Source organism: Puma concolor, chromosome B1, assembly GCF_028749965.1.
Source record: "Puma concolor isolate L17-30 chromosome B1, mPumCon1.1.hap2, whole genome shotgun sequence".
NCBI classification, from domain to species: Eukaryota; Metazoa; Chordata; class Mammalia; order Carnivora; family Felidae; genus Puma; species Puma concolor.
In genome coordinates this window covers 20486494-20513937 of record NC_141670.1, presented here as the reverse complement: position 1 = coordinate 20513937, position 27444 = coordinate 20486494, and the positions used below count along the sequence as shown (strand labels likewise).

Here is a 27444-nt window from a genome sequence, read left to right as displayed (position 1 = left end):
TAACCTTCTGACTTAGGTGTTATGGTTACCACTTCACAGAGAAGAAAAATTAAACGGACAAAATTAGTAAGCAATGGTGGAGAGATTCTGGCCCAAATCGCCTGCTTCCAGAATGGGTGCCCCTCCCCACTAACCCTGCTGCCTCTGTTCCAACTTACTTTCTTTTCTAGTCCTCAAAGGAAACTCTTCCTGCCTGTGGGGTGCTAAAGCAGGTGGCACCCCACAGAACACTGCCTAAGGTTTGCTTGTCAAGAACGTGTTTGGCAAGTGCAAATACAGGACCTGGAAAAGCTGAGCATAATTCTTTAATCTCATCTACATGAAGTAGGTGTTATCTTGGGCAGGTTTCTGACGGAATGAAAGGAGGAAGGGAAATGAGGGAAAGAGGTTCCCAAAAAAGGAATGTAGACACGCAAGGCCCTGGGCAGCCAGCATGGGAGCGGCAGGGTGGGGCAGAGCCTGGGCAGGTGAGCAGATAAAGGAAAATTTGGGGAAAATACAATCCAGGTTGCCTACTTGGCAATTTGATTAAGGCTGATGCTGGAGACAAATGTATAAGGTTTTAAACTGGTTTAGGGGGACTGAGTGAGAACAATGTTTTACTGATTTGCAGGTGGCTGGGTGTATGAGTGCTGGCGTGTGTGGCTGGAGGTGGCTAATGGAGGCCAAATGTTAGGAAATTTGGCAAGATGCCTTCATGCACCGGGGTTAGGCCTGGGATTTCTAAGCTAACGGGTTTCAGGCTGCCCCTCAGATCATACCATCTAGGATGTGGCTGGCACCTCGTAGGCCCTCACTAACATGTGAGCAGCGAAGGGATGAATCTAGCAATTGCCCACAGTGCTGGCGTGCTAAGTCAGGCTCAATACTGAACAGCTATTTTTCTGACTGACTGGATCTACCAAGTTATGATTTTTTCATACTTGTCTATCCCAACCCTGGCTGTGGTTGTCGGTGTGCAGAGCAGGGCGGAGGTCTTGAGCACTTGCGTCGGCCAGGGGCTGCTCTCCCAGTGCCCAGCACAGGGCGTGCTCTGTCCTCAGGGCTTAAATCTTTTCTGAATAAATGATTAATTGTTGTTAATGTGGGATAAAAATCAAAGTCTATCTTTTAGGTCTCATGTTCCCTCTTTTCTCTTCTAGGCTAAAGGTGGTGACCCAGATCCCTGCATTTTGATAGCCTGATACAACCGGCTCATTACTGATAAACTCAGGTGAAGCCTTCTTTCTTTCAGTTAGCGACAGTGCTAAAAGCTGGTAAACTGGATGGACAATCGGCTTTGAAGATGAGTCAGCTATGAGGAGGCTCTGAGGTATCTACCTTCCAGATAACGTCCTTTTTGCAATAGTCTTTGGAAGACTATATATATATATATATATATATATATATATATATATATTTTTTTTTTTTTTTTTTTTCTTTTAATACCATCAAATGTACAGCCCCAAGAATTGGTAGTTACATGATTATAGTTAGCTATGGTATCTATCTGTGCCATGCCTAAAATTTCTATTTTGGGGCTGGCCTCATAAAGTACATCACAGTACTCCGAAGTCTATATTTTTAACAAGCTGTCCTAGATGTGTACTTTCTTTCTGGAGATTTTACAATCTATCACTTCTTCTTTTTTTTTTTTTTTTTTTTTTTGCCAGACCTGTATTTCTGATTAGAGAGGTTAAGGACAGTTGCTTTGTCACCTCTGCTTATTTTCAGGGATAGTCTGTCACATTTAGGGTGGCTCACTACTCGTCTCTGGTGAAAAAGTGGTTTTATATTCTGGTTCTGGATCTAAAAGGCACAATACCTAAATATAAGGAAATAACAAGAAAATATTCTCATATATTATGCAGTTTTGAATCTCAGTTACATAAAAATAAAGGAACCTGCATGCAGTCTAATTTGTTTCCACATTTTAAAACAATCTGAAAACTCAACAAGTTAGACCGTGCACTTGATGTGGGCAGGGATTCTGATCATCTTGTTTATAGCTCACACCTACTGCCTACCACTGTGCCTGGCAGAGATTAGGAACTCAACATTTGTTGACTGGCTTCTCAGCATTCTGAAATTATTTTATTTTATTTTATTTTAATTTTTTTAAATGTCTTTATTTATTGTGAGACAGAGAGGGACAGAGGATGAGCAGGGGAGGGGCAGAGAGAGAGGGAGACACAGAATCCGAAGCAGGCTCCAGGCTCTGAGCTGTCAGCACAGAGCCCGATGCGGGGCTTGAACTCACAGACTGTGAGATCATGACCTGAGCCAAAGTTGGACACTTAACTGACTGAGCCACCCAGGCGCCCCAATTCTGAAATTATTTTTGTGTGACAGAGCCATTATCTTGATTTTTAATATCATCAAAATTTATTAAATAGTAATAATTAAAAATGGGTATATTCATTATTATCCCCTTTTACTTTGTGTACTTGGAGGAGGGATGGATTGGTTCCCTAGATGTTATGTGCAGGGCTACTGGGTAAAGGTAAGGGTATATACATCATTGAGAGGATGACAATTACTTTCTCCAGGGGCGCCTGGGTGGCTCAGTCAGCTAAGCGACCGACTTAGGCTCAGGTCATGATCTCACAGTTCGTGGGTTCCAGCCCCATGTCCGGCTCTGTGCTGACAGCTCAGAGCCTGGAGCCTGCTTCGGATTCTGTGTCTCCTGCTCTCTCTCTGCCCTGCCCCCACTCATGCTCGCTCTCTCTCTCTCTCTCTCTCTCTCCCTCAAAAATAAATAATAAATATGAAAAAAATTTGTAGAAAAGTTTAAAAAAAGACTTACTATCTCCATTGTTTCCCTATTGAATGTGGGGCCAGTGGAAGGTGTAGGGAGGGGGTGTTTTCAAGAGGAACGTGTAGGATGACAGGGCTCATGGCGCTTGGCTGTGCATGTATGTGACTTGTCTACCGTCTAGTTATTTACTGCCTTCTCTGCCTAAGCATCAGGGGAAAGCACGTTGTCTGAAAGAACATCTTAGGAATGTTATGCAAACAAAGGATGTGCATCTGGTCCACATGGGGGTGTTCTCTGCTAATTAGTTTGGCAGATGGGAGTGCTTTTGAAAAACAGAATCCTGAATCCTAGGAAATCATTTTCTCTTTCTGCAAGAAAACTCAAGAGGCCGAACCTTTATCTACTTGTTATTTAGTAGTGTAATTCTAGGTGTCTATTAAAGGTTTAAAAGTGATCAGGTGCAAAATATCCATGTGGTGTCAGGGCAACAGGGAGCAAAGCACCCGCAGCAGGTGTCAATTCTAGCAGTGCTGACATCTGCTGTCCCTGTAGGTAGCAAAGACTTTTACAGGCAGTCCTTCACTTCCTCAAGCATGCTAGAAAGGTAGAAATCCTGAAGAGAGACTCCAGATTCAGGGCGAGTTTGAAATTGCATTACAAGCTGCTATTACTAACTCCTGGTTGCCCACAAGCCACAGACTTTGAAATGAAACACATTTTATAAATTGGGCTTTCCCACTATTTCTTTCAGGGAAGCAGCTGTACTGTTTCTTCTAATAAGGCAATAAGCCTGAAAATGCAATGTTAGCCTTCAGGGTATATGATCAGAGAGGCTGGCCCGTGCAGACTGAATGTCTTGGAGCAGTGGGACTTCTCCCCAATCATGCAGCTCCAGAGCTGTGGTAGGGAGGGCACTTTGGCCAATTCTATTGTTATGTGGAGAAAAAGAGACAGGTAGATCAAGTGTGAGGAATGGTGACTTCCAAGAGCAGAACTGGACTGCAGGGAACCATTTTCGAATCGGCAGGAATGTCACACTGAAGTCCTTATTTCTGACCACACAGGGCAAATTCTAGAATGGAATTTTATTTTATTTTATTCATTAATTAATTTTTAAATATCATTTATTGTCAAGTTAACTAACATACAGTGTATACAGTGTGCTCTTGGCTTCGGGAGTAGATTCCTGTGACTCATTGCTTACATACAACACCCAGTGCTCATCCCAACGAGTGCCCTCCTCAATGCCCATCACCTGTTTTACCTTCTCCCCTGGTCCCTCATCAACCCTCAGTTTGTTCTCTGTTTTTAAGAGTCTCTTATGATTTGCTTCCCTGTCCGTTTGAAACTATTTTTTCCCCTTTCTTTCTTCTATGGTCTTCTGTTAAGCTTCTCAAATTCCACATGAGTGAAAACATATGATATCTGTCTTTCTCTGACTGACTTATTTCACTCAGCATAATACCCTCCAGTTCCATCCATGTTGTTGCAAATGGCAGGATTTCATTCTTTCTTATTGCCAAGTAGTATTCCATTGTATATATAAACCACATAGAGTGGATTGTCCATTGGAGTGGGAAAGGAATTGGAGTGGGAAACGAATTCAGCCCAGAGGTCTTCTCAAAACAGTCAGTGCAAGGAAGGCGAAATGGTTTCAAGAGGACCTTGACTTTCCCTGGGCTCCTGACTTCCTTCATACTCAAATCTCATACAGAGGCAGATACTCTGCAGATTACAAGTGACTGCTGGCTATTCTCATTGGTAACTCAGCAAAGTCTATTCACAGATGACCCAGGATAGGCGACCTTTTGTGACTATTATTGCCAGGAAGCTTTATGTTTGGCTAATGGGTATGATAAAAACAATTTGCACAATATGATAAGAATAATAATAATGTTCGCTTAACAGGGCTTACTGCCTGTCAGGTAATGTTCTAAGCTCTTTAAAAAGAGGCTATTTCATGCTTACCCTTGCCTTATGAGGAGGGTATTGTCACTTTCATTTTAAATATAAAAAAGGGGAGGCTTAGGGAGGTTAAGTATCTGGTCTAAGATCAAACATCGAGGAAGTGGCAGAGTTGTGGTTCAAACTCAGGTCACTTTCACCTCAGAGCGTGTACTTGTAACCACTGTCTTCTAATTTAAAACTTAAAATGGGGAAGCACTACCTAATATTATACAGTGTTGTGGTTTCAACCTGAGAGAAGTACCCAATGATTCTAATTCGTCCCTCTCTCTTCTCTGCCAAGACCCATTCAGAACCACCGGTGTTACACTTTATAAATTTATAGATGGTTTTCATGTACATTTTCTCATTCACAAATTGGGATGTTTTCCACTTTTCTACCCCTGACAGCTGTCTTATTTCCTTTCAAGACAGTGTATGTTCTAAAATACAATGTATACAGTAAAATACAATTGTAAAAGAGTGTAGAATGAGTTTGCTAGATAAAATATTCACCCAGCTAAATCTGAATATCAGGTAAACAACGAATAACTTTTAAACTTATAAGTATGTACCAAATGCTGCATGAGATATATTCATACTCAAATATTATTCCTTATTTTTCAAGGTTCAAATATATCCAGGCATCCTGTATATTTGTTTGCTAAATCTGGGAGCTGTAAATTAAATCAGAGACACTTGTGTACAAAGAACGAATTCTTTGTGTACAAAGAGTTGGGTTTGTTGTCACAAGCCATTTCTGCAGTAGCCAAGGGGAAACTCATATGAAATGGGTGAAAGAGAAGCCTCGGGGCAACTTGTACTGAGTGCTTGGATGTACTTGCCTTGTATAATTAGGCTAATCATCAAATCTCGCTCGTATCAAACAGTGTTTTCAGTCATTGATATTTTGTGAAGTATGGAAATGGTTAGAAGCTTTACAGGGGTTATGTTAACCTTTATCAATTGTTCAGTGGAAGCTACCAAGGCAAAATCCTCGATGCAAACCTTGTTTTAATATTTTCATGTTTTCACTTTTTATCTGAATGTACCACAGAGCCCTTGGGATCTTCTGGAAAGCGTTCTCCCATAAGCAGGAACATGAATTTGTTCAATGGAGATCAGCATTTCTGCTTTTGAAAGTTGGCACATGGAGAACTAAAGTTGCCCCTTTATCCACTGATCCCCAGTAGTTGACCGGACACAGTAAATTCTCCAGTTACTTTCCTAATCCCTTTCACTTTGATTCAGAAGAGCTACCTCTTTTTTTATGGAAGGAAAGCATTAATGCTTCACTGATGTCCAGTTTTTTGAGCAAAGGAAGCTTCTTTGGAAATTGTATCTTAGGAACTGCAGTGGGGGTGTATCTTGATAGGCAGAGGAAATGGGGAGTGTGTTTCCTTGGTAGTGTGACTTTGACTGAAAAAACTACTTGGCTCTGGAAATTTACTTGAAGAATATTTTAGCAATATATCTGTTCATTGAGTACTGCATATTTTAAGCAACAAATCAACACATAAAACTGCATTGCAACGACGCTTATAAAAAAGTTGCACATGGTATAGGAGCTAAACATTAGTGGGACTTTGTGAAATGAAAGAAATAAAGTAAAACTTTTATTTTCTGACAGCATTTATAGGTTTTTAAGGCCCTAATTGCCTTTGCTTTCTCAATTGCCTTCTCTATGATTGATGATGTGTCCCAGATTTGGTTACTTTTCCCCCACATGTTAATTTCAGGTGTTTTTCACTGGGTGACTATGGATTGATAATATCCAGGAAAGTAAAAACACACAGGAGAATTTTAATATGTAATGAAAAGGAATTCCATTGTAAGTGATCTGAGAGCTCAGTTCCTTTACCCACTCTCTGTTTTATTTAACAACTCCCAGTCTATTAAGACTTTCCTTCACTCAACGATTTCACGTTAATCATCTTTTGTTTTATAGCCTTTTATTTTCCTGCTGGAATCAATATCCCATCAACTTCACCGACCATCTACTCTGTGATCTATGAGATGGCACTGCTACAGGGCTGAATTTCTACCAGAGCAATTTGCTTTAAATGTTACCAGCATTTTATCCCAAACATTTCTTCCAGTTTATTCTCATAATTTTACTATTTCTCGCAAAGTTGCTTCCCTGCTTTTAAAGAACAAGGAGTGACAAGTAAAATGTAAAATGCCTATCTATAGGCTATAGAAGTCGAGCTTGAAAACACCAAAGTTAAGTGCATGAAATTATGGAGGTTAACAGGAGAAGGTTGGCTCTGTTTTCACACTGTGGGGTTTGTGTAACATAAACCTGATGAATTCATTTCTACCTTGCTGGCAAACCTGGATCATTTCGGCAAGACCATATTTTAAAGCAGTTTTGCATCCTGCTGGTGTATTTAGGTTGCCTGGATTCAAGCAAAATCAATCAGTTTTGGCCTCCTGTAGATGCATTTTCCTGATAATCTTGGACCCCTTTTCTTCTCTATGCTTGCCTTCATTTGGCTGGTGACAGCTGTTCTTCAGATCATTAGTATAAATCCAAGTTGCCCACCCCAGAGGGCTCTGAGTTCTTTGTAAAGATTAAATTAGAAATTAGGGGCATCTGGGTGGCTCAGTCAGTTGAGTGGCTGACTTCAGCCAGGTCATCATCTCACAGTCCATGATTTCAAGCCCCAAGTCGGGCTCAGTGCTGACAGCTCAGGGCCTGGAGACTGCTTCGGATTCTGTGTCTCTCCCTCTCTCTGCCCCTCCCATGCTCATGCTCTGTCTCTCTCTGTCTCAAAAATAAAAATAAAAACATTTAAAAAAATTAAAAAAAATAAGAAATTAGGGGCATCGGGTTGCTCGGTAGGTTGAGTGGCTGACTTGGGCTCGGGTCATGATCTCGGGGTTCAAAGGCTCATGGGTTTGAGCCCCGCATCGGGTTTGGTGCTGACAACTCGGAGCCTGGGGCCTGCTTTGGGTTCTGTGTCTCCCTCTTTCTCTTCCCCCACCCCCCCTGCTCATGCTCTGTCTCTGTCTCTCTCTCAAAAATAAATGTTAAAAAAAAAAAAAAAGAAATTAAAAGTGCATTATCCACCTCTAAAAATACATTATCCAGATTGTGATGCTGGCATTTTTAATAAAATGAATGATTAAGTCACCTTACTTAATCTTATCACCAAATGTAATTGCTTATCACTGAGAGGTGGGCAATGAATTCTTTCTTTTTTTTTTTTTTTTTTTAATTTAAAAAAAAATTTTTTTTTTCAACGTTTATTTATTTTTGGGACAGAGAGAGACAGAGCATGAACGGGGGAGGGGCAGAGAGAGAGGGAGACACAGAATCGGAAACAGGCTCCAGGCTCTGAGCCATCAGCCCAGAGCCTGACGCGGGGCTCGAACTCACGGACCGCGAGATCGTGACCTGGCCGAAGTCGGACGCTCAACCGACTGCGCCACCCAGGCGCCCCAATTCTTTCTTTTTTAAAAATTTTAATTCCAGTATAGTTAACAGTGTTATATTAGTTTCAGGTGTACAATACAGTGATTCAACAATTCCATACATCACCTGCTGCCCGTCAACCACAAGTGCACTCCTGAATCCCCATCATCTATTTAACCCTTCCTCCACCTACCTCCCCTCTTGTAACCATCCGTATGTTGTCTATAGTTAAGAGTCTGTTTCTTGGTTTGTCTCTCTCTTGGCAATGAATTATTTCCTTTTTTTTTTTTAAGTTTATTTATTTTTGAAAGAGAGAGAGACAAAGTGTGAGTGGGGGAGGGAAGAGAGAGAGGGAGACACAGAATCAGAAGCAGGCTCCAGGTTCTGAACTGTCAGCACAGAGTCTGATGCGGGGCTCAAACTCATGAACCATGGGATCGTGACCTGAGCCAAAGTCGGCTGATAAAATGACTGAGACACGGCAGACACCCTGGCAATGAATTATTTCTTGATGTCTATTAGGACATTTTATCTCACAAAAGGATTGTAACGGTAATGATCACATCTTTTACCTTTCAATTATTGTTATATTCATTTTAAAAGATACCACAGTCGATTCTTGAACAACATGGGTTTGAACTGCACTTACATAGACTCCTTTTTCAGTAAACATAGTATAAGACTGTAAAGGTATTTTCTCTTCCTTAGGATTTTCTTAATAACATTTTCTTTTCTCCAGCTTACTTTATTGTAAGAATACAGTATATAATACATATAATATGTACAATATGTGTTAAGTGGCTGTTTATGTTATCGGTAAGCTTCTGCTCATAGTAGGCCGTTAGTAGTTACGTTCTGAGGAGACAAAAGTGACACTTAGAGTTTTGACTGCACAGGGATCAGCACCCCTAACCCCTGCATTGTTGAAAAATCAAAGCTATTCTTAAATTTTCTTTTAATGTTTATTTATTTTTGAGAGAGAGAGAGAGACAGAGTGAGAGTGGGGGAGGGGCAGAGACAGAGAAGGAGACACAGAATCTGAAGCTGGCCCAAGGCTCTGAGCTGTCTGCACAGAGCCTGACACGGGGCTCGAAACCACAAACTGCGAGATCACCACCTGAAGTCAGGTGCTTAACCAACTGAACCACCCAGGTGCCCCTCAAACCTATTCTTAAATGGAAACATTTTCTTTCAACATGGGAGGGGGGCTGATTCTTAGTGTCCACATGAAGCAAATATATTTTAATTTGTTTCAAAATGTCTTTTTTTTTTTTTTTTTTGCATTGTGTTTTGTTTTGCATTGTTTGTGTATAATTAAACAGTGGAAAAACAAACTCAGTATGCGTATCATTCACTTTGTTGCTGAATTGCTTGGATGTGGTTCTGTCAGGGAATGTTGCAGGCCTGATTCCAACAAGAATAACCCCTGCCCTGATATCCACTCAGGGCTGCTTGAGGAAAATGTGAAAATGCTTTAAAAACAAAATTAGTACCCAACATCAGTATTATTTGAAAGACTGTGAGAACACGAGAATTAAACAAGACAGAGTACATGGTAACATATCCAATGTCCAGTTACGTTGTTGAAAACTGAAAAGCGATGTCAATCCTACTTTCACTTGTGTCTTCTAACTTCAAGCAACTATGAATTCTAATTTCTCCCTCTCCCTAATATTACTGTCTGTAACTTTTTGCATTCAGTCATTTGATAAGAAAAATCCCATTTGTAGTTGCTATTACCTCCTTACCTCCAGAATTTTGAAATCATCTGTTACAGCTTGTTGTGTCTGGTGGTCACAAGCGGAGTTGCTTAAAGTCCTAGATACCAAGTTTTTTCTGGGAGCATCTGAGCACTCTGAATGACTGGCATGACTACAGCGGGAGCTAATCCCCTTTCCTGGAAAGACTGCTTCATAAGAGGGTTTCATTTTTTCTTACAGCATTGTATGTAGGGCCCCTGCCACACTGATTCAGTTGTGACCTTGCACCGAGCTGTGTCCTCCTAGATTCATGCTGAGAATGGCTACCATCTACAAATGAATCATTTTGCTGAGGGTTTTGTCCCTCACTGATAAAGGATGGAGAAAGTTAGAGCTATTTATTAGGTGGCAATTACTCAAAGGCAGTGTCATGCATTTATAGGAAAACTCTTGTAAATCTAAAGAAAAGTGATTTACTCACAGTGGGAATAGATTTAACACAGATTAGAAACATATTCCTCCTTTTCTGCCTTATCGTTTGTATTTTATAAGAGGTTAAGGCCAGCTCTGAAGTATTGCTAGTGAGTGTTTTATTTTTACCGGCAAAAAGGACTTTTAGCCGTGTAATGAAATTCCACCATTTACTAATGATGTCTGCCTTTGAAGTATAACTCTTTCACCGAAGGCACAAATCATGTTATGGACGTGATGTTGTGCCATATAAATGTGAGTTTTTGACATGCTAATTTATAATGACTGGCAGATGAGACGACCGTAGGGGAAAAGCTAAGACTAGCACTTGGACAACTAAACTGTGCAAGGGTGATGGATTCAAAGAGCACTTTTCAGAAAGAATTATTTATTTATTTATCAAGTAACCTCCCTGCCCAATGCGAGGCTTCAACTCACGACCCCAAGATCAAGTGTCGCCTGCTCTATCGGCTGAGCCAGCAGGGCGCCCCTGGAAAGAATTATTTTTAAAACATGTATTTAAATGTGACTAAGTAGACCATCACTACTCTCCAGGATTTACAGGTGCAGAATGCTAGGACCGCCAGAAAAATGAATTCAAGGATCAGGTGATTTGGAGTTTGGACTGAACCTGATTGCACTGTGAATCCAGCAAGAAAGGGCAGAGCATTCCAGGAAACGGATGTCGGCAGCCTGCCAGGTATCGGTTGGACAGTGTGATGGCCCATGTCCCGAGATGGTCCCCAACATTCCTCCTTCCTTTGGATGTGCTTGCTGCTCTTCACATCAGAAGGCGGAATGTATTTCCCCCCTCCACTTCAAGCCAAGCTGGCCTTGCGAAAGCTTTGACCCACAGCATGCTTGCTCTTGAAATTCTCACTCTTGGAAACCACTTGCCATATTGTGAGAAGCCCAAGCTGTATGGAGAGGCCATTTGGAAGAAAATAAAATGCTCTGGGGTAGATGCCCCAGAAGAGCCGACAGTCAGTAGCCAGTACCAACGCCACCCATACGAACGAGCCGTTTTGAATATTCCAGCCCTGAGCCCCAGATCAAGGGGGCTCCCAGCTGTTATCACATGGAATGGAAAAACCGCTCAGCTGAACTCAACAACCTACAGAATCGTGAAAGGTGCTGCAGCATTGCTTCTACCCAAAGGGCACCTTCCATTTTCAGAAGGGCTGCTGTAGGTGGGGCATGGCCCTGAGTGTTAGAGTGAATGCCATTAAAGGTTATGTGATCAGATAAGGATTCTGTAGATCTGCAGTTGACCTGCCTACAGAGAACTTCTGCCTCCACAGTCTTAACACTGTAGTAAAGTAGATTTTTGCATTTTAATGGGTGATTAGAGTGAGTTGGCCTGATGATAATTCACAGGAGATACGGGTGCCTGGAAAGCCCTCGAAGGTAAGGTTATAGGGTTAGAGTTTTGCTTGGCGAAAGGCACCTCCCCAGTTCTTGGAAGATGATTTTGGTTGTGACAGTGACAGTGGGCGAAATGCTGACTTTTATCTGAAAAAGCTTCATGGGATTTTGTCACAGACTTCTAAAGGAACCTTGATCATTAAGCAGGAATACAGTGCTTTTATGTTCTAATCCACATGGCAGAGAAATGCAAGCTTTGTCCAAGAGCTATTTACACATTTACGTGTTCTATTAGTTTTATGTTTCCCAAGTTTATGTTGTTTTAACTCTTCTGCCATTATGTTTTGGCTTTTTTCCACCCCCCCCCCCCCCCACGATTAAATCAAGCCTCCTGTGTTTAGATGTATATCTGTGGTTTTTCAAATGTTTAATTCCTCCCGTAACTTTATTAGTTTTTGTTGTTTCTTATTAAAGATTATCTTAAAACATTATGAAGTTTATTTTATCCATGAAGTGGTCTGATTTTTTTTTTTCCTGAGAATGAAGGTCATGATAAAGCCACCAGAGTATACAATCCATGTAAAGGAAGGAGAGAACTTTTAAAAACTTTTAATTTGAAAATTTTCAAACCTACAGCAATGTGAGGAGAATAAGAATAGTCAATAGGACAGCAGTATACTCTTTACCCAGATTTACCTGTTTTATTAATTTTGTTCCATTTGCTTTATCATTTGCTTTCTGTCTCCACCCCCCCCCCCCCCGTGTGTAGGTGGGCCTTTTAAAGAGTTCTTCTTTTTTGTGTGGGTTATACCATTTGAGAGTAAACTGCATGCATCATGGCCCTGAAATCTTCAGTGTGTACTTCTAAAGAATAAGGATATTCTTTTAAATACAGTACAATTATCAACTTTACTATATTTAATAGTGCTACAATAATTTTATCTAATCTGCTATTCATATTCCAATTTTGTCAGTTGACCCAGTAATGTCCTTCATAGCCCTCTTCCCCCTGCAGTACAGGATCCCATTTAAGAACAGATTGTGGTATCTCTTTAGTCTCCTTTAAGCTGGGAGGAACATTTCCACAGCCTGTTTTTGCCTCTTATGACATTGACGTTTTGAAGAATACAGTCCTTTTTTAAAAAAGAGAATGTTTCTCATTACGGGTTTGTCTGATGGCTCCTCGTGGTTCCATTCAGGTTTTGAATTCCAGGCCAGAGGTGATGTGTGCCCTTCTCTAGAGGCACAGGATGTCCATCTGCCCCTTGATATTGATAATTTTGATAACCTGGTCAAGGCATTCTTTTGTTTATCCCCATACTGCCCCCACCCCACCCCAATGTGGAACTAATAAGCTATCTGGGGAGACCAAGAAAATATTCTATTGCTCATGAAACTTTCCCCCGAGATTTAGCATCTACCGGTGACGTATGCCTGAGCTAAAGCTTAATATGATGGCTGTGAAATTATGATTTTCTATGTTCACCACTTCCTCCACATTTACCAATCAACACTCAGCGTTCTACTATAAGCAAGAGCCCTGTTTCCTCCCCACTGACTTATTTTTTTATTATTTGTTTGGACTCATTAACTCTGTGTTTTCAATGGTCTATAATTCATTACTGTCCTTGATTATTTTAGTGTGTAAATGTTCCCAGATTGGGCCTGCTGGAGCTGCTTCCTGTGTCCTTGTGATGGCCCCATCATTTTTTAAAAGCACTTTCTTACTTTCCTGCATAATAAGATGCTCTGGGCTCATCTTGTATCCACTCCACTCTAGCTCTGAAATCACCCATTTCTTTAAGGAGCCTTGGTTTCTTTCTGTGGGGAATGGTGTAAGAGATAAAAAAGACATAAGCACTAGGTATGTTAAGAGGGTAATTTTTGGTGGGATAAAACTGGATTTATTTATTTTTATTATTATTTATTTTTTAAGTTTATTTATTTTGAGAGAGAGAGGTAGAGAAAGAGAGAGAGAGAGAGAGAGAGAGAGAGAGAGAGAGAGACTCAGCACAGAGCCCCTTGCAGGGCTCGAACTCATGAACCATGAGATCATGACCTGAGCTGAAATCAAGAGTTGGACGCTTAACCGACTGAGACACCCAGGCGCCACTATAAGGCCTTTTAATCCAAATTTTAGTTAAGAGCTATGGCCAAACTGATGTTTATCTACATTTACAAAAGACACATAACTAATTTTCTGCCTTACACCAAGAGTATCCATAAATTCAGGTGACCGTATCCTAATGAGGTACATATTTGAAGACATTGTCTAGATAACCCCCCAAATCTGCTCTTGAGGATGAGGTTTTATTTTTTTTCCTGTACAGTCTCTTATTACTATCACTTGCAGTGAAAAATGTGATATAATTAATAAATTTGCTGTGTTCTAAGAACACAAACTATATTACCGAGCGCTAATGAGATTTTGACTGCATTCTTTATTGAAATTTTAGAAATACTGAGGAGTTTGCTAACCTAGTATAATGGAGGTTTGAGAGAAAGTCTCAGTTATAGAGAATGGAGATGCTACATTTTCTTTGTTTGAACAGAAGAGTATATGATGTTTGATTCCATTACATACTCTGTGGCGAACGGATGGCCGAGATCATTCCAGAATCCTGGCAGGCAGGCTTTCTCACTGGGCAACCCCCTCCACACCCCTTACCTTGCTCTTATGGCTGCTCTCACTAATTTTGCAAGCCTGAAAATTGGATCGCTATGCCTGTTGCCCACGCTGTGTTATGAGGCTCCGTAGAGAGTCCCAAGTATATATTTTGAGTTTTCCTGGGTAAGTTGTCCAGAGTATTCACTTATGTGTGAAATAGATTTGGTCCCAAACCATTTGAACTCAGGAGAATTAACTGTAATTGGTTCTGGGAGATAAAATATGTTTCCCCAGGAGTTGGTGATTTTGAAAGGGTAGTTTTTCTTCTGGGCCAGATAGACATGAATCATCAAATGGGAGTACGGTGTGGTATCTTTGTTTCTGACCATAGAATCCAGATGTAAGCTCTAACTAGTGGGTCCAGGTTTCTGGTCAGTCTCACTGGGTTAATCATAATCACTAACATTTGGCTGGAGCTTTAATGTTTTCACAGTACCTTCATGTGCATTTATCACATTAGATGGTGTCTCTGGTAGTGAATGATTTGTGTCTTCACTTACTGACCCCCACACCCTGCTTTGGGGTTTTGTCTCTTTCTAGGAATTTCTTCATGAAGTTGATTTAGTTACTCAAATCTGTTTTAGAATAATACAAAAATGAGTAAATAGACCCTTGGCCTTTCCTTCTCTAGAAGATCCAAGTTCCCTATTTCTGGTTATAGAAGATAAACCTTGACTGGTATTGGGAGGTGTTTTTCCTTTAACCTCACTGTCTAACTCTTTTCTGTGGCATTAAAATGAAGGAAGATATTATCATCTTGATTAAGTATATATATATATATATATATCAGATTTATATATATATATATCAGATTTATATATATATCAGATTTATATATATATCAGATTTATATATATCAGATTTATATATATATATATATATATATAAAACAGTAGAGGTTACATGACATATATGAGGTCAGTTTTCAAGAATGAGCAATTAAGACTGTGGGTTCAGCTCACTCTTTCAAATTGCTGGTAAGAATTTCTTTGAAGGCCTTGTAATCCATAGATGTTCCAAAAAGGGCTGAAGTTAGATGTTGGCCTATATTTCTGTAGGTGGCTAAAATGGTCAGAATTGGAAGGAATCACAGTAATCAAATCTATTTTTAGAAGTACATTAGCATGTGGTTTTGCAAACTCACATTTCATTCCTATAAAAACCAGTGAGTGCTGTCATAAAAATACTGTCAAGATTTACTGCTTCTTCATGAGACCCAGGACTAAGCCAGAGGGACACCATATACCCCAAACCTACTCATAGCTGTTGCCTCTGAAACTCTACTCTGTAATTTGGTAAGTGTTTTAAAAAATTCAACTAAATGGCTACCACATGGTGGAAAATTAGCAATCTGGGACTGAAACTTTTGTGTGGTATTAAATCCACATATGGAAAAAATTAAATATCATCCTCAATGCCCTCCATGTGTTCAGAAGTATTAAAAGAAATGCTTATAAAGTGTGACATTATTTAACTTTTATAAGGTTTGTCACATCTAGTAAAACTTATTATTCTTCTTTTGAATAGCTTCATACAGGTGCCTTCTGAGCTCATATCAATCTGAATGTCCTATAATATACATATAATTTGTGGCTGAATATAGCATGAGGCAATCAAGAGTAGAACTTAATATAGCACAGAATGCAGTTCCTGGCAGCAGGCAATGCTGTGGTAGGTTGGTCCCTAATCTTTTCTATGGAAAGGATTTTATAAAACATAGAGGGTGAAGTGTGTACCATAAATTGTTTTAATAAAATTTGGCTCTGGAAAATAATTGACTCTAAGTATCTTCTATTTCCCTAGATTTAAAGGGTAGTTCCAGGTGACCTTCATGGTCTGCATGTACAAATGTGCCGAAGATGCTTAATGAATAATGCCATAATCACATTGATACCACTGATAATAAGGACTCTTGAGGAAATTTGTCACCTTAACTTGGTTTACTCTGGTGCAAGAAGATATTTCCTTAGTTGTTCCATTTGCTAGAGACTGACTAGTATGGAGGATATTTAGAACCCAGGTGTTCCCAGGAACCTTTAGTTCTGTTTCAACAGGTGTGGTTTACAGCCCATCAATGTCAGAACCCCCTGGAGGATTCGTTAAGCACAGGCGATCTGGGTTTCGTTCTAGACCTACTGCATCTGCCTGCACATCAAACTTGCCAGGTGATTCTCATTCGCTGCAAAGTGTGAGGCTCTCTGACAGTACAAAGCTCTTTGGTTCTATAGAGAAAACCAAGGCTGAGAAGCTTAGCAAATGTCCCAACTATATTCACTAGTATACGCAGTGCGTAACGATGCACTCTTATCCAGCCATCCCTGGGGGTTTCAAATGTACAAATGATAATCTACATAGAATTGGTTCTTGGGATAAGGTGGCTTGTTAAGGCATATTGACTAACCTACTGTAATGGCAGCCCGTGTTAGAATGAGGCACCTCGGTGCATTCAGAATTTCAGCCTGGTGGAACTATTTTTGCTGAGACTCGAGACCCAGAGGTCTCAAACTCTCCATGCAATTTATGCAGGAAGTTTACATACCCTACCTCTAGATCCCGGTTCTGGAGAGTTTTGTTCTTTTGTTTCTTTTTTAACTGTAGGCCAAAAGAGTTTAACCTGCTCATATTTGTAATAGATCAAACTCCCAGACAATTTAAGAGATGTACTTCATTTCATACAGAACATAGCCAAATTTATCAAACCAAATTCTTCTCTGTAAAGAACATGGCTGAAGTCCGTTGTAATTGCTTCATACTATGAGAAAAAGTCTGCTGGGTGACTGCTGTGGGTTCTGGTTAAAGGATCTTGCATCATAAGAAAGACCTGGGCTAGATTTGCGCCCCAGACAGCCAGAAAGAGTCCGTGACGATGCCTAAAGAAAAACAAATGAGGCATTTTCCAGGAGACTGTCGTTTCTCAGGTAGGATTACTCCTACCACCCCATATTGCCGCGGATCTCAGTCATAATGTCATTGTGGCTTCTGTTACAGTATCTTTGGCTCTCTGGGTCTAGTTTTTCCCATGGTGTAGCAAGCTGCTTGAGGCAGCTGGCACACGATCAAGTGCTCCAAGAGCTGCTAAAAATGTTACTACCTGTAAATGCCAATGTTTTTCAAATAAGTGTTTTTTCCTTTAGTTCCACATTTTGTGCTGTATTTTAATGTCACTCGGGAACTAGTAAAATAGTGTCAGATCAGGGCAGTACTGCGGTCGCTCATTCTATATTTTTATAGGCCAGTGGCAAGAGCCCATGAACAGTGTAGTTTTGTCCCATAAGTGCCTTGTTTTTTGTTACTATCCAGAATATTCCTTTGTCTTGGGTCATCTGTGGGGAGTGACTGTTAACTTCTCATGTCTAACTGCCTTAGAAGTTCCCAAAGAATCACCAGAATCAGCGGGCAATCTTTTTCTTTCTAAAAATGGTTCAGTCTGAGTTTTACAGTGCAAAAATTTTGCTCCTCATTTTTTTGCCACTATTTTTTTTGCCACTATTGACAAAAAAGGAGCATTTACCTACCAGTAGCCAAGAGTCAACAATTTTCAAAGAGATTAGTAAAATGCACGATTCTTTTGTTTATTTATATTTCTGGTGGAGTGTACAGATGGAGAACTCTTGGATTTTGGAATCAAGTGCATTTTCTAATGAAATATATGGTTCCATTTGCCAGGGACAGGAGACGCCGCTATCTAGTTTTGGATGCTACAGTTGGTCCTTGATTGCTTTGAGTCTATGAAGGGGAGATTATGGGTGGTTGGTCCAGTTGGAATGTGCTGTGACTTCTTTCCCGGCAGCAGGAATCTGGCATGATTGGGGTTTGGCTTCCACTTGCCAGGGCAGTATGAGTGTGGAGCAGAGGGGAGCTGTTGTAGTAAATGAAGCTTCACCCCACGGCGGGGTTGCCTTCTGCCTGGCGTAGGGCCCCACAGAAAGTCTTCCTGCCATCTGGCTCTGGTGAAGAGGGGTGTGCTTCTGATGCCTGAAAACCTTACTCCATCGTCGAGACGAGATCTGCGTGAGCCATTGGCCGTTTGTGACACTTGAATGGAAAGGAAGTCAGAAAACAGACGTCTCCTCCAGTTTGGACAATACCAATCAGGAGAATAATAAAACATTTCAGAAATTATCTGATAAGATTAGGATTGATCATTTACTGCTTAATGAATATAGTCAAAGTTATTTGAGATGTAAAATGTATCTATCTCCATACACATATTTATGCATATAAATACATGCTATACATACATATTTTTTTAATGTTTTTTAAATGTTTTATTTATTTTTGAGACAGAGAGAGACAGAGCATGAACGGGGGAGGGTCAGAGAGAGAGAGACACACAGAATCTGAAGCAGGTTCCAAGCTCTGAGCTGTCAGCACAGAGCCAGACGCGGGGCTCGAACTCCCGGACCATGAGATCATACCTGAGCTGAAGTCGGCCGCTTAACCGACTGAGCCACCCAGGCGCCCCCATATATATTATTTGAACTTAAAAGGCATACACATATATTTGCCAATCTTTTGATGTAGGTCCAAGGCCTTTCTTTAATGTTTGATTGGCTGGTTGGAATCCTGATGGTCTTTGTTGCATTTAGGATGGTCTCATCCCTATTTAGCCATTCCAAAACAGTCACCTCAATTTTTAATAGAAACAATAATTCTCTTTTTGCATTTCTTGTCCTTATCCATTTCAACAGGTACTACAGGTACCTGCAGCTAGCACAAAGTGTTTGGGTACAAACTCAACTGACTCATGGTAACTCCAAAATATCTGGGATGGGGGAAGGGAACAGGCATGCCAGAGAGTTCTGTAACCAGAAGTTGGCATTGCTCAGCATGTTTTGCAGAGGAAATGGCAAACATTGGTTAATCAAGGGAGTTGTATTAAAGGAAAGTCAGTCAAAAGAGGTTCTGTTGTGTTTAAGAGGAGGAAGCTGGTATCTATCACCTGTCTTGGTGATGGATCCACAACTTGGAATCTATGTGGTGAGCTAAAGAGGGGGAGTGCAAGTCTATACACTGTGATTTGTGGCTTTTCTGTGACTTACATCCCTTCTAGGGATTTTCTTAGGGATACAAAGAAATGATTCTAATTATAACTTACTTAGGACTCTAGGCCCTGAGTGTGTACAGGCTGTTGCAACTTCTCTGACAGACATAAACTTGGGCAGGTAGGAGAGCACTAGGGTGTGGACTGGGTCAAGCTATCATTCTTGGACGTTATCTGTCTGGTCCAAATCTTGCTGAGAGAGTAGACTATAATATACCATTGCCTTTCTGTATATGAAAAAAATTGAGACTTGACAGCCACATTAGAAGAAAAAGATATTAGTTGAAGAGAGAACTGGAGAACAACATCTGGTTTTGGTAAAGTCCAGCCTTTGTGCCCAATTTTACGGCTAAGCTGACTGATGTACCACAAGGTCATGACTTGTCTAGGGTCAGCTCGTCGGTCAATAGCTCAGTTGCTATATGATCCCCAAACTCTCGTAACTTTCAGCACTATATTTTAACTATGAAGTCACATGGCCTGCTACGGACTATGCCACAAAATGTCCCAGATGTGCACTGAGAGAAATCCTTCCATGACCCAGCTAACATCAAGTCCCCTTAGGACTTTGTGATTATTAAATGTTCTTGGATACCTCTCCTACAGTGTAAGCGCATTAACCCAAATGTTATGAGGATTTCCCCACATGACAGTGTTATAAGATTTTCTGATGAGGTCACTTCCTAGGAAGGCAGGGATTTAAAAGCTGCCACTATAGGCAACGAAGCAAAGGAACATGTGGCTTTGCTTTCAGTCTGACATTTTGAGCAATGGAGAATTTATATGGATAAGATTTTTAATACAGCTGATGTGGCTTTTTTGTTTGTTTATAGGCTTCGGTTTCACCTTGAAAACATCCTCTCTGAACATCAGAAGTGCACTTTATCCCTGAACGGTATATTAACTTCTAACATTTCTGACTTCCAGTCATGAGAATTTCAAAACCAATTGCATATAGCAGTGAGGCTTTTCACTTTTAATGGTGCATTTGGGAGGCCAGTTTTTTCCTATTTTCTATGCTATCTTCATTCATCCCATTAACTACTATCAGCTCTGATAGAAACCATCCCTTCTTCTTAAAAAAATGAATGACGCACCAAGTTCCTTCTTGCCTCTTAAAGAAAGTGTTCAAATCACTCCAGTAAACTGTACTGGGGAAGAATGTGTTGACTGCTGGTATATATTTCCCCCAAACTATGAGTCAGTCTTTTATTTCCATTGAGGTTGGCCAATGGCTTTTCGCTTGGGTCCCAGTAGTGAGACTTAATATAGGGCATTTCTGAAGAAATGTCATGGAACTTTTATGGATATTCTATTGTTATTTTAAAAAACACCTACTTTCTTAAATTTTTCAACAAAGTTTATGACTTTACTGAGATTTAAAAAAAAAAATGTATTCACTCCCCCAAAACCTCCAACTCTGTTTGTGATTGTCTGAAACAAAGTTGACTGAGTTTATTTAACAAAGGGCTGCCTAAACCAAATTCTGCCCTACTCTTCTTTGGTCTTTCACATGTATTTACTAAATCTGTGTAATTTGGTATTTCGTTTCTCCAGAACACACTGCCAGTCTTGTGTAATCCATCAGCAACAGCGGCAGGCCACCTGGCACATAGAGACAAGGAACACAGCGGGAGAAATGCAGGAAGCCAGGTGGTGGGACAGAATGGGCCGCCCAACACGAAACCTCAGAACTAAGGGCTCAACCACATTCTTACTTGTGTGCTTGCCTTTTCCCAAAATGGTTCTGGGAAAAGTCAGGATGTCACAAATAGCCTCCATTTCCATATCTAACACAGGATTAGTGATGGAGCCAAGTGTGTTTGAGGTAACTTCCTCTGTCACTGCTTTATTCTGAGGCTTTAGAAGACCACTCCAGTCTCAGTTTCTGTCTTGTTCTATGGGCTACATTTTGGAAAAATAGGACATAAGTTGACATGACAGAAGCCAAAAAGAAATTTTTCATAGACATAGTTTAAGAGGGGATTACACCCATTTTAATAAGAAAGACGACATTTACCCCTTCCTCCCTCCCATCCTTCATTCTTTCTTAATACTGAGTGTCTATTATGTATAAGACCTAAAATACAGTGGGGAAACAAGACATCAAATATCTTATTTTATGTCATATGGCATGAATCTTTAAAGAGTGTATATAAATTACACAGAGCAACACTGTCATTAGCAATAATTACCTTTAAGTCAGTCATCAAAATATATAATAAAAGTTTTAAAAATTATCAGTTGTAACTTTTTTTGATGGTAATAATCAATATGGCAAAAGAATACTTTTAAAAACTAGCTCAACTTCATCCTCAAAATATGTTTATTGAATTGAATGATGGCTATGGGATTCAGAAGGGCTTATGTGAAGAACTTTGAAAGGAAAATATAATTTATGATTTTCCTGACTACAGAGTATTATTTGTTTGTTATAGAAGAATGGGAAAGCTCTAGGAAACATGAGGAATAAAATAAAAATTATGCATAATTCTATTACCCAGAGATAACTAATACCATTCTTATTTTGATATATTTCTTCTGGCCTGTGTATGTGTATGCATACACATAAAAAAAGAAATGTAAATATATATATGTATATATATATTTATATAAAATACATTTAATATTACACTGTCTATATTAATTTTAAAATTGTTTTAAAAATTTAATATAAGTACTGCCTTTAATTAATAAGGTTTTATAAAATATGATATGATTTGGTTTTTTCAGAGAGAGAGAGAGAACTCTCATGAATGACAGCAGGGAAAGGGCAGAGGGAGAGAGAATCTTAAGCAGGCTCCACACCCAGCATGGATCTCAGGACCATGAGATCATGACTGGAACCAAAATCAAGAATTTGACACTTAACCGACTGAGCCACCCAGGCACCCCAGGTTATTTTAATTCTTTAGCATATATAACTTCTAATTAGGTATATTTATATATGAACCTTGGTACATGCCTTTGACCATTTCTAGAATAAATTTCTAGAAGAAGAATTACTGGGGTTACTGAGCCAAAAGGGATACTTATTTTTTAGGGCTTCTAATTTCCCTCCATAGTATTTCTATTAGCAATGGATGAGAATGATTGCATCCTACATATTTTAATGGTTGGTATGAATTTTTAAAATTATTGTTTTTGGGGGAATATTTAAGCAGAACCTGTATTTAGATTATGGAAATACTAATAGATGTGGTCTGAGAGAATGAATCTTGACATATTTTTCAATTAAATTTACATAGCTATTATTCAATTTATTAGTTACAGTGCATAGTGAAACAAAACAATGAAACCAGCTAAGTCATTGACTCATAGAGACTGACCGAAAATGGGACTTTCTTCCATAATATTTCTTTTTTTTTTTTTTAATTTTTTTTTAACGTTTATTTATTTTTGAGACAGAGAGAGACAGAGCATGAATGGGGGAGGGTCAGAGAGAGGGAGACACAGAATCTGAAACAGGCTCCAGGCTCTGAGCTGTCAGCACAGAGCCCGACGCGGGGCTCGAACTCACGGAGTGTGAGATCGTGACCTGAACCGAAGTCGGCCGCTCAACCGGCTGAGCCACCCAGGCGCCCCTCTTCCATAATATTTCTTACAGAGGATTATTCAGTTTCTGCTTGAACACATCCAGGGACTAGGAGTTCACAATTTGGCCAGACAGCCCTCAAACTTAGTCTTAAATTATGTGGATTAAACGTATGTGTTCCTGTCTACCTTTGGGTCTGTGGAGGGGATCAGAACACACTTCATAGCCAATATTGTTGGTTTAAACTCCCCACAAGTTGTGTGTGTGCGTATTATCTTCCCCATGTTTTAAAATTTACAGTGAACTAGGAACAATACTAACAGAACCCAGCAAAGTAATGGCACTAGATATAGGTCAGTTTCAAGTAACCTAATTATGATGTTATACATGACTGTGTTGTACTTTGTGTCTTACCTCCTAGAATGATGAATTTGTTATTAAGGAGAATCTCTTCTTGGACCACAAGCATTCCCTGAAATATAATCCTGCAATGTGGACACTGGAGATTATATTGTGGAAAGTTTCCTGGTATGTAGAATTCTGGGAAGAAACCAGTGTATTTGTGGGGTTGGCAAACATGATGATTTCTTACTGTGTTATTTAGTGTTACCGTGATAATAACATTTATATAGTACTTATTTACAAATTATTGCACAAACATTTAATTTTGTAAGATAAGTGTAATAATTATGTTATTATTGTTATTATTATTACTGGACATAATTACATTTTCTCCATTTTATGGATTAAGAAATCAAATATCTTGCCAAAGGTACACAGCTAATTAACTTGAACTGAAATCATTACTGCAATTTAAGAACAGAACTTTTGATTAGATATCTTGTGCTCTTTTCACCTCTTAATTTAATATTGTACTTAGGGGCGCCTGGGTGGCTCAGTTGGTTGGGTGTCTGATTCTTGATTTTGGCTCAGGTCATGATCCCAGGGTCATGGGATGGTGCCCTGAGTTGGACTCCATGTTGAGTGTGGAACCTGCTTAAGATTCTTTGTCTCTGTTTCTCCCTCTGTCCCTCTCTCCAAAATAAACTGAAATAAAAATATAGATGGTTCAGTTTGTTTCTTTTTTTTCCTCGCTCATTTAACATTCTTTTTCTTTCTCATATTTTGTGTTTTTTTTTTTAAGTTTATTTTGAGAGAGAGACAGAGAGAAAGAGAGAGAAGTGTGTGTGTGTGTGTGTGTGTGTGTGTGTGTGTGTGTGTGTGTGTGCAGTGGCAAGGGGCAAAGAGGGAGAATCCTGAGCAGGCACCACATTGTTAGAGGGAGCCCAATGCAGGGCAATGTGGGGCTTGAACTCTTGAACCACGAGATCATGACCTAAGCAGAAACCAAGAGTTGGACGCTTACCCAACTGAGCCACCCAGGTGCCCTGATATGTTTTGTTTTAAAGTAAAACATAGTTGACATACAGTGTTACACTGTATGTCAGTTTCAGGTGTACAACATAGTAATTTAACAAGTCTATACATTACACTATGTACAATGCTATTGTAATACCATTGACTATAATCCTTATACTGTAGCTTTTATCCCCATAAGTTATTATGTAACTGGAAACCTGTACCTCCCTCCCTTCACCCTTTTTTTATATGAAATTTATTGTCAAATTGGTTTCCATACAAACCCAGTGCTCATCCCAAAAGGTGCCCTCCTCAATAGCCATCACTCACCTTCCCCTCCCTCCCACCCCCAATCAACCCTCAGTTTGTTCTCAGTTTTTAAGAGTCTCTTATGGTTTGGCTCTCTCCCTCTCTAACTTTCTTTTTTCCGTTCCCCTCCCCTATGGTCTTCTGTTAAGTTTCTCAGGATCCACATAAGAGTGAAAACATATGGTGCCTGTCTTTCTCTGTGTGACTTATTTCACTTAGCATAACACTCTCCAGTTCCATCCACGTTGCTACAAAAGGCCATATTTCATTCTTTCTCATTGCCACGTAGTATTCCATTGTGTATATAAACCACAATTTCTTTATGCATTCATCAGTTGATGGACATTTAGCTCCCTTCACCCTCTTTACCTATCCCTCCTCCATGCCTCCCCGATGGCAACCAGCATTTTGTTTTGTGTATTTATGGGTCTGTTTCTGCTTTTTATTTGTTTGTTTTTTTACTCATTTATTTTGTTTTCCAGATTCCACATGTAAGTGAAATCATATGGTATCTGTCTTTCTCTGTCTAATTTATTTCACTTAGCATCATACCATCTAGTTCCATCCATATTGTCACAAATGACAAGATATCATTCTTTTTTTGGTTGAGAAATATTCCAGTGTGTGTGTGTGTGTGTGTGTGTGTGTGTGTGTGTGTGTGTGTGTGTACCACATCTTCTTTATCCATTTTTCTGTCGGTGGACACTTAGGGTTGCTTGGCTATTTTAAATAATGCTACAATAAGCATAGGAGTGCATAAATCTTTTTGAATTAGTGTTTTTTTTTTTTTGTTTTGTTTTCTTTGGGTAGATACCCAGAAGTGGAATTACTGGATCATATGGTATTTCTATTTTTAATTTTTTGAAGAACCTTCAAACTGTTTTCCACAATGGCTGCACCAATTTTACATTCCTCCCAATAGTTTGTGAGGGTTCCTTTTACTCCACTTCCTTACCAACACATATTTCTTGTGTTTTTGATTGTAGCCGTTCTGACAAGTATGAGGTGACATCTCATTGTGGTTTTGATGATTATTGATGATTAATAATTTCTTTGATGATTATTGACATTGAGCATCTTTTCATGCTTCCATTTGTCATATGTATGTCTTTGGAAAGATGTCTATTCAGGCCCTCTGCCCATTTTTAAATTGGATTATTATTATTATTATTATTATTATTATTATTATTATTTTGGTGTTGAGTTGTGTAGGTTCTTTGTATATTTTGGGTATGAACCCCTTTTTAGATAGTCCATTGTTTCTCAATGCTTATTGATTTTATATGATTTTTACTATGAAATAAACATCTAAGAGTTCTGTCTAGGTCTTAGTATTTTCCTAACCCAAGGACTGTATTCAAAATGCCCAGTGACTCAGGTCAAATGAAGTTTTGTTTGTTTTTTTTTTTTTAAAGAACTTTGCATTTGTGTACCATGTCCAAAACCATTGTTTTTTCAGGTGTATACACTTTTATCAGCAGGAGCGAATAAAGTCCTAAACCTTTCTTGCTAGATTCAGCTGCCGGTCACACTTGTCAGAGAGGAAGTCTAAAGCAGGAGAAGCAGACTAGCAAGTGGTGAGTGTGTGCCATGGGCACCTTTGCTGTTGAAGAAGAGTAGAAGGGGGAAGACAGAGGCAACATAGGGATTCCCTGAGCGAGGGATGGCTTTTAACTCCTTGAATGAGAGCATTGGAGTGAAGATAAAGGTCATGTTGGAAGTGAAGTGTCAGGATTTTCATTAGTACATGAATCAGAATTTTATTTCAACCTAACTCTTCATACTGGCACCCTAGGGCATAGTAAAACAGAGTTCTAATCAAAACAGTATAATGAAATATAATCTAAAAAGGAATAGGTTTATAGGTTAGCTTTCAAAACAGACAGGTGTTTTGTTATTTGAAGAATAAAATCCTCTAACTGGCAAGTTTCTTTTGTAGTTGAATAGGATGTGTAAGATGCATTTTTTTTCAAAGGGCTTCAAGAAGTCCCACAGTAAGGCGCTTAAAGGTCACATAAATAGAAATGAAAATGGGACTTGGAAAATCTTTCAAGTTAGAAGCAGCGTAGGGCAGAGCTAGTATTAACTTTCTCCGGGATCAGTGTGCATTCTGTTTTTATGTGGATGAACTGATTCAACTCAGTTAACTTGTTTATTCATATAATTAGTAAATATTTATTGAGTGCTATCTATGTGTCCGGAGCATTACTAGGTCTTGGACCTTACCTGGTCTTCTGCTGCCACAGGTGGAAAAGAAAAATTCAGAAGAGAGAAGGTAAGTGTGAACTGACAGAAATGCATCCAGTGATTGCATTGAGCTATCCGCACAATACAAGGCAGAGAACAATTAATTAGCTGCTGTAGTCACTGAGTTAGTGGAAATTGTCTACCAAACTGGTGTTTTTATTTTGTAGCAGTTCCAGGACACCAACATTTATAAGCTGTACAGCTTTTATAAGATTAAAATGCATTAAATGCAGACAGTTTTTAAAACTGACAATCACATGTGTTTATTTATGCAAATTTATTTTGTACCCTGAAGTTTGAGTCTAAACCTTTGTCATATTCAAAGTCTAAAGTTTCTCCGGAATCATTTTTAGTGTCCACAGTGATGCATAATATAATAATGACAGATGATTTCCTATAATCCACACTCCTGCTCTGGACCTCCTTAGCAAGAGGAAAATGACTTGCCACTATACCTTTGAGACACATTGAAGAATACTATGTCTAAATTTGTTGTTCTGCTTTTTCCTTATTTGATTTATGAATCTCTGAAAAGTCTCTGAAAGGTAAGTAACTCAATGTTTCTGATTGGCAGATGTTTAGACTTTGAGAGGCAGTCCTTCATGGATTCACAATAACTTTTCCTAGCTCTGAAAATTCTGTCATCT

The 27444-nt window shown here is 39.4% G+C and overlaps 1 long non-coding RNA gene across 1 annotated transcript; it reads left to right on the top strand.

Moving 5' to 3' along the window:
- Window positions 1–282: 282 nt before the first annotated feature.
- LOC147581500 (uncharacterized) lies at window positions 283–26128 on the top strand. Its single transcript, XR_015249685.1, has 4 exons — window positions 283–1312; window positions 20181–20242; window positions 23304–23410; window positions 26064–26128. It is a non-coding gene; the product is annotated as an uncharacterized LOC147581500 (long non-coding RNA).
- The last annotated feature ends 1316 nt before the right edge of the window (window positions 26129–27444 follow it).